At 38.5% G+C, this 12,710-nt stretch overlaps 1 long non-coding RNA gene across 1 annotated transcript; it reads left to right on the forward strand.

Annotated features, from left to right (window-relative positions):
• Window positions 1–63: 63 nt before the first annotated feature.
• On the forward strand, window positions 64–10,674 carry LOC145652865 (uncharacterized). The gene is made up of 3 exons (XR_014119140.1): window positions 64–162; window positions 499–580; window positions 2,835–10,674. It is a non-coding gene; the product is annotated as an uncharacterized LOC145652865 (long non-coding RNA).
• The last annotated feature ends 2,036 nt before the right edge of the window (window positions 10,675–12,710 follow it).

The raw sequence follows: 12,710 nt of genomic DNA on the forward strand, positions 1-12,710 counted from the left end.
CCGCAGAAGGTTGGATAAAGTGTTGTGACTGGTCACAGCAGTCCGGCCCCTAAAAAACAATTATCCTTGACAAAACCGGTTCAGTCCGGTTTAACGCGAAAGTGAAATTTTTGTGCTCCATTTTAAGAAGCGCAATGCAAATATCTTTAGAAAAGAAAGCCGGTGAGTATCTGAATCTGAGCTGTCAATCATGAATTATATGAACTTGTACTACTCAAAGAACAAGTTCTTAAATTTAATATTAACAGAATTGAATATTAACAAGGTTAATGTCTGAAAACGTAAAGCTTTTAGCCGCTATTCTGTTGCAGTAGGTGTCTTCGTTTACGCGAAATAGAGCAATAGAACTGAGGTCGTCTGATTCAGAATAACCAAACTAAAGTCGTTCTAGGCTCATCTGAGAAATTGGTCCGAATCAATATGTTTACATGAACTGTATAAAAAGTACTAATAAACGCACTATATACTTAATATATTTATATTTTGTCCTCTACGCAGAAACAAACTGCGCAAATAGAACAGGCGTCGTACTGCAGGAAGTGTCACAAATGTCTCGGACTGTGAGCCAGTAGATCTAACAGTAAGTGTTTAGGTGTCCAACTAGATGTAGACTATTTGTTTTATCAGGCTAAGACCGTGCTGTTTACACGATCATGTCGTAATTAGACTGACAGTGTGAGGTTAGTATTGTACCAATAGTTTGCATGTCAGTGTAACTAAAGAAGTAATATTTATAATATTTATTAGTAATATTATTAAGTGATATTTCGACACTGTTTCTTTGTATGACAGTGATTGAGTTAGTCTGTGACCCACTATGCACTTACAGAACACATTTTTCCTGTCTCTGTCTTCTTTTCCACTTTGGACTGATACTGTTCACTACACCCACGTTTTTGAGTTTGTTTTAGTGCTGTAACATTACGGTTTAAACTTTATGCATTATTTGCTCATTTTAATAAACCATATTTTGTACTTATAAAGTTAGTAAAGGTGCCTGTCTACACCAAAGCTCTTAAAAACATGAATGACTGTTTCTCTTTTGAGAACATTAAGCGAGAAAATACTGTAATGTTTCGCTTATAGGCGCATTCCGAGCTAAAGCGTGAATGTCTTGGTCGTGCTTCGTTAAAGCGCGTGAATGTCTTGGTCGTGCTTCGTTAAAGCGCGTGAATGTCTTGGTCGTGCTTCGTTAAAGCGCGTGAATGTCTTGGTCGTGCTTCGTTAAAGCGCCTGAATGTCTTGGTCGTGATTGATTAAAGCGCGTGAATGTCTTGATCGTGATTGATTAAAGCGCCTGAATGTCTTGATCGTGATTGATTAAAGGGCGTGAATGTCTTGGTCGTGACTCGTTAAACGGAGATCTTGGCTGCAGTTCGGACTGTGAACCAGTAGATCTGACAGAACGTGTTTACACGTCCAACTCGGCTACGTGTTTTGAACTGGCTAAGACAGTGATTTTATACGATCGTGTGTTAGTTCAACTAACAGTGTCAGACTAGTATTGTACCAACGTTCAGTTGAATAATAACTGTGAGGCAGAGTCAGTACAAGTATTGAACCATTTTACGTTTGGTTTACTCCTTTGTCGGTAAGTTATTGAATGGATGAAAGATTGTTGTGTAATATTTTTTGGCATTGTCTTTTGTTTCAGCATAAAGCTGAACGTCACAAGAAAGCCCACCAAAAACAGAACAGAGTATGTACAGTTACACTGTGTACTTCCTTATTCAAGTATTTAGGGTACGTAGGAAGAGTCTGAATGAGTACTGCACAAACTAACTAGTGGTCTCTGTTGACGTCGGTGAAGCTATCCGCGCGTTAGCGCTTCATGGTCAAGTCGCCGAGATTCAAATTAAATGCGCCTATATGCACGATATTGCGGCATTTGGTTGCTCACTTCAAACTAACGCTCTCTAAGCATAGAGAAATGCAGACTAACTGTTTTTTGAAGATCTTTGGATTAGACATGTACTTTTACTACAAAAATACAAAATGAAGTGTATTTGATTAAAAGCAAAACATTCACAAAGTTTGAACCATGAGCTCAGAATACTGATGTTATATATATAAAATGTGTATAGTGTATGAAGATGTGCTGCTGCATGAAAGTACACATTGCTGGTATGTATACTTTGAATGGATATTGCATCAACACTATTAAAAATATGTTAAAGTAGCTTAATAAGCACTGCTCAAAATGATTTTCCTATAGAGTGCTTCTCAGAGGTTTATCATACAGCTTGACTGCCAGCTAAAACAGCACTTAGCACTAGTGCAATATTGTACATATCTCCAGTGCTGAAAAATCAGACTGAAAAAAAAAAAAAAAGATTGAAGGCACTTGCTTATCAGATCAAATTTGAAAAAACTCTACTGTGCCAGTTTTTTTTTTAAATATATTTATATTGAAGTCCTACTTTTAATGGGGTTTAAATGCTCACTCATACAGAGAACATATGTTTACTATATCTATGAATTTTCCCATAATGCCAAATCAGTTCCACTACCACCAAAGAGTGACAGCCTTTGACTTTCACAGCTGCAAGATTTGGCAATTTCTAGTGTACTATTTTTTTTTTCCCTTTTTCAAAAACCAGTATTAAAATATTAATGTGGTTAATGGGGCTTAGAGACAGTTATCTATAACTTACTTCTTTTCTAATTGTATTACTTATTTTAAGTAATGTGGTCATTTACATAATGTTCTATAGGTCTATGCAGTCTTTAAAATCAGCTTTGGGTAATTATGTTTGGTGTCATTTGTGACTTTGTAAAACATAACTCATTACATATCTGATAAAGTTTTTCTTTCCCTGATTATCAACCAGCAGAAGAGAACTGGTGTTTGCTGAATCAGAAGAGACCAAGAGTCAGATGTGTAACTTTGTGCTTTAAGTCAAAGTAAATGTAATGTGTGTTGTATTTGTCCAGTAGAAAGAAGAACACAAGTATATGTATGTTGGAGAGGAAACAGTTTTGAAGAAAGATAACAAACGTACACCCATTTTTACACACACTCAAGATAACTGAAACAGAAATATCACAGAAAAACATCTCTGCATACATTTAAAATTGCATTTATTTAAAGATTTTTTTTTTTTCTCAGGAAGTAATAAGTGTCAGGAATGCTGGATGTAAGACAATCTCAGGTTGGAGAGCAAATGTGCAAACATGGCCCTGAATGTTTCTGTTGCTTACAAAGGCTGTAGGCAACTGACCGTGGTCATCTACAGAGCAGGTGAAGTCCATTCATTTCACATGCACTGGTGCAGGTGCTGAGACACAACAGACAAATAAAACAAATCTGACTCAATACTCTAGTATTCGATGGTGAAATAAATGTCAAAAGAAGTCATTTTTTTTAAACCATTGATGCGAGGTCCCCTATGCTCACCTGTCTGTTGTCCCAACTGGTCAAGCCCACAGTTCCTTCTCCCTGTTAACAACAGAGAGAAATAAATCTTCACGACAGATGTTTCTTTGGCTCCAGGGGAAGTAGAGGCAGCCTGGCCATCCTGGCACTTGTCCTGCCTCTTGTTTTTATCCTCAGTCTTGCATGGCCGGGGCACACGGTTGCGACGTGGCACCAGGGAGGGGGCAGGCGGAGCTGGGCGCGCAGCTCTGCTCTCTACCTTATGTAAGGTCGCCCTCCTGATGAGCAGCGGTTTGTGGCAGCTCAGGTCATACTGGTGCTGGGAAGCTTCGACCTTGGAGGCACACTGACGGGCTGACGTTAGCCTCTCCAGGTCCTGGTAGAGGACCTCACCCACTTCTGGCCTGGTGTAAAATGTGGAGTTCACCTCACTGTGCTTGTCCTGCACCCTTCCTGGGACTTCCCTGACATGTTTGTGGGGGACATGCAGGGTCACAGCAGGCTTTGGGCTTTTCTGTTTGAGAGCAGCCAGCTTTGGGTGGAGGGCGGGTAGCCTTGAGATGGATGGAGCTGGTGGAGTGTGATCAGCCTTCACACTCACAGCACTGCTCTTGGTGTGTGGCTCTACAACCAGAGAAGGGAACCGAGATTTGCTGCATCGCTGACCTTCATCCAGGAGTCTGCCTATTGACTTTCCACCATTATTTCCATCGGTGGCCTTCAGCAGTGCCACTAATGTTGTGCCCGTGCCAGATTTTCTCAGGTTTTGAGAGACTTGAGGTTTATATGGCTTCCTCTGGGGGACTCCAGAAATTTCTGGGAAATAGTGGCTGCTTCCTCCTCTTTGCGAATTAACAAAATGAAAAGGAGAAATATTTGGGTTGGCCATTGCCTCTGTAGGGCTTTTTTGTGGAGCTGGGATGGTCTTCACATCAGGGAAGAAGTTCTTCTTTGTACTTCCTGTTCCCCTCATGATGATCTCACTGGGGAAAACCAGAAAATATATTAAATCTTTTAATACTTTACAGATAAATATTAAATTATACCTCTATAAACTGTGTGTGTTTCGTTCGATGTCGGTCATCGTACATGTGTACACGTTCGTGTTAGTGTTATTGTTCATTGTTTACTGGTTGTACTCGTTGTGTGTGTTTCTGCCTGTCCCTATATTCAATGGTTTGTTACATATGAGTGCAGTTACCGTTGATTACTAATCTTTCGTGTCTAATAAATGTTTGTCTGGGACGAGAGAGGTCTGTGAGTTCTGCTCCTTGCCCTGCAGGACTCGGGCCATGACACTTTTCTTAATCTATTCAATATTCTCTTAAAATGATCAGCACACAAGTAACAATTTTAATTTGTTCACGGACATATGCGTAAATTATGATGGGGATGCTACATGTCACTACGGTTGAAAATGAGATTGTAACATTCCTAAATGGCTATTTTTATCCACACCACTTTTTGAAAGTAAAAATGTTAATGTTTCATCTACAAGCAATCTTTCCTTCATTTATTAGTTAATTTAAGTAACACGCATGTTTTAGTCACCGTGTTTCTAATGACAGAATCTGAAAACTTTCATGATTATAATCTTAAAACGCCTATAATTTCACACAATGTCAAAACGCAGCACAACTGATATTTCGTGAAACGAAAATTAATTTTAATCAAAATACAAAAGTTGTATTACAAATATATCTTAAACTACATTGCTGATACTTTTTGATGCCGACAAGTATACAAACGCCATAAATGTGGATGTTCTTCCTTTTAGACCAAGCACTGATTTAAGTGAACGCACGTGCCATCGATGATAAAAGGGTTGCGAATTTAAGGGAAATCAGAAACGAATCCAAAACCCAGCACTTTTCAAGAGAAATAATACGCTTTGTATATAAACACACGACGTCTCAATCTAAATAACACATGGAAATTATTTCCTTTGTGCATTCTTTTCATATAGACGTTTCCCAGTTTGCCTTAAAGAGGATAGTTAGGCCTACCTTTGATATCGGAGAAATCTATAACTGACAATAATCCAATTTATCCACAGGAAAATGTGAAATAACAATTGTTGAATATCCTTGTAGTTCGTAGTTTGATTTGTCCAGTGTGCACACTCTGTCAAAATGGTAACCATGACGCCAGTTAAGCCTTTTTCTGTGACGACACAAACACCAGGTGTGACGACATAAACACGGCTGTCTCGTTTTAGCATTACTAAAATGTACTTCTGGACTGTGTATTACTGGACCTTTTGATTGATAGTTAGTGTAAGTTAAAATATCTTATTTCCTCTCAAGCGCAGACGTTGCTTCGGCAAAAAGCTCCGGTGTTCTGTCCATTAATATATTAGGCCTATCCAGCTATGCAACTGTTCATCTTATTTGTTTTTGATGCATTTTTTCAATGTATAAACCATTCACATATACACGGTAAATGTGTATAAAATTTCTTGTATTTCTAATATTAATTGAATGTTTTGCCCCCTCAGTCCCTTAATAATATCAGATCATTCGAGCTCTGTTCACTTTTTTATGTGGCGCATTATAAGAACCCACATGTAAATCTCCCCATGCTGACAAACCTGCAAGTAACATATTTTCTTCCTCATCTCCCTGATGCTTTTTGTTTAATCTTGCTAGCTATTATTATTATTATTATTATTATTATTATTATTATTATTATTATTATTATTATTAACATTTATATAGCACCTTTCTCAGACTCAAGGACACTTTACAGGCAGGTATCAGCTGTTATAGTCACTCACATGCCGATGATTAGTTAACATGCTACCGTAAACTTCAACCTAGATTTTGGTGTTTTTCTCCTCCTGTAATGGTACACTGGAAATGATTAGATTTCTTTGGCTAAAGCAATGTCTTCATTAAGTCCCATTTCATGTGAACTTATTTCTTTCTTTTTTTTAATTAAATCTGGCAGACAACCTTAATAATCATGGCTTTTACACTTTGACCAGGTGGCTAAATTCACTAGGTTAGCTAGCTACCCTGAATCATCAAGAATTGATTCAGCAAACAATCAGGATAGATTTTCATTTCATTTTGATTCAAACATGTCAGGACAAAATAGCTAAGTAAAGGAAATAGCTAGGTTAGGTAGTTAACCACTCAAAGTAGCTTACTTTAGGTAGATATTGGTCAAAATGCACTCTTAACTAGTTACACTAGCTAGCAGCTGTGATTATGCTGTGATAAACAAATATTGACAATCATAGATTTTAGATTCCTCAAAACAACTATTCTATATTTTGATGACATCTTTGCATGTTCTGGGTCTTTATTTTTACATGTGCAGAGCACTAGTGCAGTGAGGAACAAAGTGCATCAAAAATTCTGGTTGTGCACAAGTAACCGGCTAAGGTTTTAGGATTTGACTTTTAAGACAAACAGAAATTTTGATGCAGACAAGAGAGGCATGTCTTGTTTTTGAGAGGCAAATTCTTGCTCTTTTAGAAAGATTCTTGTATATTATTGGTATTACAGCTTTTTTGATGTACAGCAATAACAAAGACCTATTAATGAATAACCAGCTAGAATTTGCTTTAAAATGTAATTTGCTTTGAATAAGAGCACCTGCCAAATGCTGTAAAGCTTAAGATCTGTTCTTGGAATGTATCCTGGACACTGATGTAAACTATCAAAAAATGTATCGGGATATTCTGCTTTATTCAGTATTGAAGTGTCTGCAAATTGTTTTTAACTTATTAGTTGCCAAAAAAAATAAATAAACAAAAATAAAAAATGGAAAGACACACTGCAGCATGTAGGAGCATCTTTAATGGGTATGTTAGTATTTATTCCAGCTCTGAACCCACATATTTAACCAAGCATGGAAAACTGCATAAAGGAAAGCAAGGCAGAACAGACTGAAAACTGTCAAAATATGCCAATGTTCAGGCAAGCTTTCGAAAGAGAAAATGTCACATACAGTGTTACGGTGAGCCAGTGCATAATGCAAGAAAGAGTGAGATAACTGGGATTAACAAATGTCTACAAAAATGAATGTAAAACTTCACATTTGAAGCTTTGAAAAGCTAATATGATTAAAGACAGCTCCATATAGCATGATTTTAACAAAATGAAATATAAAGGATAGAAAAACAACAGGAACACACGTGTGAAGTGCCAACACCTTGCGTGTTACGTGAAATGGAACTAACAAGTAAAACCAAAACGATCGTGACAAATAGGATAAAGAAACACTTAGTTTTAATAAACAAACAAATACTCAACAAAATCAAAGACAGACAGCAATACCGGGTAAGCATTTACGGGAAAGGCAGCGTAGACGGCAAACACAGAGGGAGAGCACAAATGAGATGTAAACAAACAAAACAGGAGCAAGGAGCTAGGTGTAACACAGGTTCTTATCACAAACACAATGAAAGACAAACACACTCTAACCAAAACAAAGCGAAACAAAGACCGACGAGAACTAACCAACAACCAAGAGAGACATATTATCAAACATATATCAACGAAGGCACAAGGAGAAACGAAAGCTAACCATAAGCGACGAGAAACAATAACTGTCAAACAAGATACGTAGGAACGTTTTTTTTTTTATAAGACTATAATCAGGGATAAATTAGAAACAGTTGGAGACAAAGGGGAGGAGACAGGGAACCATAGAGAATGACAAAACCCCGGAAGTTACTAGGTTGCCTGGGAAACGGGGAATGCTCCGGTCTGTAGACGTGACAGGCACACAGCATCATGGGAGTCACCTTGCTCCCCTCCACTCTCCTGACTGGATGCCAAGTCAAAGATTATAGCAGATGTCACATATATAAATATACACTGTCATGGCATGGCCCCCTCCTCCTAGGCTCCTCGCTGTGTTTGACGTCACGTGTGTGTGTCTTCATTGCCACACCCCACCCATGTGTCATACCTGTCTCTGGTTATCTCCCTTGTTAATGTGTATATTTAAGGGCCTGGTTAGTTGTTGGTCTTTGTCGGTGTTTGACCCTATATGCACTGTGTCAACGTGCACAAACTGCTTATTGCTTGTTGTGTTTTTGTCTCATCACTGAGTAGTACTTTGTGTTTTGGTTTCATTGTTGTCATGTTCATTAAACATCTGTGTTTATACAATCACTCGCCTTTGCATCCTGCCTCTGGAAAAAAAAGGCAAAGAAGTGACGTAACTGTCCCAGTCCAGCCCATGTGGAGGAACTCTTCATAGTAGTGGGCATGCTCCATGCCAGTGCAGAGGGTGAGAGCTCCACTGGGATATTTAGGTAGGGTCTGGAGATTCACGGTCAGACTCTGTGGAATCCTGCCTGCCCTTCCTGGAATTTAGGATGGCGAATCTGCAGGGTTTTACGTAACCGGAATATCGGAATATCGGGACATTTATGGGGATTATGGCATGGATGAGGTCTATGACAACAGTAGTCTTCGGGCCGACGTGGATTCTGACCGCTTTATGTATCCTTCAATGAATTTGAAGGAGTCCCTCCACGAGGGTCCCACTTTTGGGGTTGGAAATGGAATCAGGAAACTCCAATGACGATGAGCCCCAGGAGTCTAAGCCTTCACCCCTGTGAATCTGTGAGAGTCCACATGTTCGCATCAGCTGAAAACAGGAAAGGTGGAAGCATCACCAGGACTCTATCCCGAGGCAGGTGCATCATCTGGCATGCACTCTGGCTCACCTGCCCAAAAAGCGGTGGCTGCAAGCACCTCCTCCTGGACTCCCCAGTCCTGCTGCTTGTTTGGTCCCCTTTCACATGTATCTGTTCCAGTCACTGTCCTTATCCCCTTCAATGGTACCAGGTTGTTCCCTTGGCGTCCCTTTGACTGTTCCTCTTCCTGTTACTGTGCCTATTTCTGGGTCATTGTCATGGTCCCTGTTTTCCTCTCCTTGTCCTCTCCATGCTGGCCCATGGTGGTTCAGTCAGTCCTCTGACCTCACCATTTGGTGTTGGTTTGGGGACCGTGGCCCGATAGGCTGGTGCGCCGGGAAACACGCGATCGGGGGGGCGGGGGGATGGTGTTCTGTCATGGCACGGCCCCTCCTCCTAAACGCCTCCCTATGTTTGTTTGATGTCGTGGGTGTGTGTGTGTGTGTGTGTGTGTGTGTGTGTGTGTGTGTGTGTCTTTGTTGCCACACCGCTCCCATGTGTTATACCTGTGTCTTGTTGTCTCCCTTGTTAACGTGTACATTTAAGGTCCTGTGTAGTTATTGATCTTTGCTGGTCTTTGACCCTATGTACAATATGTCTTTAGCTGCCGCTGCATGCACAAACCCATTATCGCTCATTGTGTTTTAGTCCTAACACTCAGAGTAATTCTTATTTTTTTGGTTTCATTTTTCTTGTGATCATTAAAACATCTATATTTATACAACGGCTGCCTCCCCATGTTAGACACTTGCAACAAAATGCTTTTATAATTGGACACAAAAAATTACAAAAAGGAAAATACAAGAATCTAAAGTTATATGAATGTATGGTATAACAAAGGATATTGGGAGTTAGGAGTGAAAGAAATGTGTAAACAGAATAGAAGATAAAGTATGTGAGGTATGGTTATAGTATAAAGTATGCAGTCTGTTCACTGCTATTGATATGGTGTCATATGGTCTGCAGCACTGAGCTGCAGGTATTCAGAGCTCTTAAACAGGAGTAATAAACATCAATAATTTTTTTCAGTGTAGAATGTCCAGTGTCCAGAATGGTTTTTAACTGTGTATGTACGTGTGTAAAAGTGTTGTACTGGATGAGGGCCTTAATTTTTTGCAAGAAGAAGCTCTACCTCTTTATCTTTGAATCACTTTCCTGGCAGTAGAGGGACAAATTTGTTGTTGGGAGCTAGCTTTGGTCGAGCTCCTCTTGCGGTAAATAAACAGCAGGTCAGGAAACCCAGATTATGCACTTAACTGAACACACCATCTTGAGGGCCCACCTAAACTGCTTGATGCGGTTCAAAAAGCAGGCTGTGATTTTTACCGTTAAATTCTGGGTTTGTTAAATTAAAACTCACATCTTGTGAGATGTGTCTCCACCTTCTGAGAAATGTGTAGGATTGGGGCCTGCAGCTTTTTCTTGCTGAGCTTTGTTTTCTTATGGCTACCTTGTTTTGGGATTCACCTGATTTTTTTTATTCTAGTATGTCAACTTCACTTTGTAATACATTTATGATCCACTATAAGAATCACCATTTGTGTGAACCAATTCAGTCTGATTCATATGGTATTAACATTTAACATAATGTTCTTTAGTGCTGTTAAAAATTAACTAATAAATAAATGCCTTCAGAAGATTCTGTCTTTTGCTCCTATAAAATACTAATTCATTTTCAGCAATTCATTGTTCTCTTCACTAACAATGGGGCTTCTAAAGTTAATGGTTCCTATTACATTTGTTAGTTAAAAAATAAACTAATAAATAAATGCATTCAGAATAAAAATGTATATCAGCTTTATTCCCCTTGTATAAGACTTTTGCTCCTATAAAATAATGATTCATTTTCAGCAATATATTACAAATAATATAATACAAACATAATAATGTAATACAAAAAAGTATACAGTCACAAATATTTTAGCAATTAATAATTGTTCACCCCTGTTGTTCATTCATTGGTTAAACAACTTCTATTACAGAGATCAGAATTTTTTTTGTGTCTCACAAATTCTTTACAAGTATGGGCAAGTATATTTTGCATACTTGTATGTACCTGTAGTGTATCTGAGGTTTAAAAAAATATACTACATGCACAGGGCTTCTCTCTTATGTGTACAACTGTCCCTACCCACTTATGCTAATGTGAAAAACTTGAAAAGCTTGTCTTCACACTCAAATGTCAGTTCAGATAGAAATGGACCTGGCACGGATTACAAATCATCTTTTAAAAAATCCACTTATCTTCATTATTATCAGCCTTGTTGCTTCTGAAAAATGTATTGAGTGATTTTGTATGCCCTTGTAAAAATGCCCATCATCAGAAGACTTATTTTCTGTTTGTACCTGATACCACCTGCAGTTATTGCTGGTACTCTTACATTATACCTTGAGTCTGGTACTGGCAAGAAATATTGTTCAATTTTGCAGGGTATTTTTTTTTTTCATGTATTTACTATACATCTACTATACTATACATTTAGTATACATCTCTTGAAAGCAACCCAGATAATCCTTGGGAATGGTGTAATATAAAACAACAACTGTCTGATTACCAGGACCAGGCAATGGATTCATATTGCAGGTCTAAGGTCAGCTACTTGTAGTTAAATGTTTCTGATTATTGGTGCACAGTTATTATGTACCATAACTATGTTACTTGAATTAATACAATGTTATCCCTTAAAATTAAAGAGGTTAAAATGAATTGTTGTAAGATCCACAGGGGCATGTGTTCTGCATCATATGTATTACTATGTGTACTTTTTATAAACAATTGTAATAAGGCATGTTGCATCCTGAGTGTTATGATCAGTCCCTCCCAGCTTCCATGTTCCGTGTTTTCCCTGTCTTGTATATTTCAGTTCCATTGCATAGTTTCGTTTGTCCGCCCCTCGTTTGATTTTCCACACCTGCCCCTTTTTCTTACCTGGTTAAGTTCATGTATTTAAACCCTGTCTGATGCTCTGTTTTTGGCTGTTCATTGCATGTTTATTTGAATGGGTGTGTTTATTAGAATCTGTGTTTCAAAGCCTTCGTTTGTGTTAACGTATTTTGTAATGATGGGTGGATGAAGCCCCATTGAAGCTTTAAGAGCTTCTTCCTGATTGTGTCGAAAAAGATTCGATGCATTGGAGCATTGAAATCCGACAACAGAGAAGAGTGACATCTGTTGGCTAGACAAAAAAAGAAAAAAAAGCTTGCACATCAACACTGCGAAGCGTGTGCTGTGTGGTCTTACAGTTCTTGTGTTTGTTCAGATCCGCTGAAAATCATATTTAATTATTAAAATGTTGCAATAAATGTTTGAATGTCGTCATTATTGATTGCAGAATGTATAAGGCCTACGGAAAAGAAATATCAGTCATATATTAGTAATCTAATATATTAGCATTTCAGGTGCCCACACATTCAAGAAGATCCCCAAAATCCATTTGAGAGAACTTTGGTGAACAAACTATACATTGTTAAGTTGTTTGCTGCGACGGCTGGCTAGCTAGCTAGTCAATTAGTGTATTTTGAGGCAGTTTTTCATAGATGGTTCCAATGAACCGGTTAAGCTAGAGAAACCCAGTGTTTGAACAGGAGTTAGTTAACTGCTGGCTAACGTTAACTTAGTTCGCTAGCTAACAGCTTGTTGTATAGATGACTTGGTGGTTATTCTGGCGAATTGAG

This window comes from Electrophorus electricus, chromosome 21 (genome assembly GCF_041902795.1).
Source record: "Electrophorus electricus isolate QZ-2024a chromosome 21, ASM4190279v1, whole genome shotgun sequence".
In the NCBI taxonomy this organism is placed as follows: Eukaryota; Metazoa; Chordata; class Actinopteri; order Gymnotiformes; family Gymnotidae; genus Electrophorus; species Electrophorus electricus.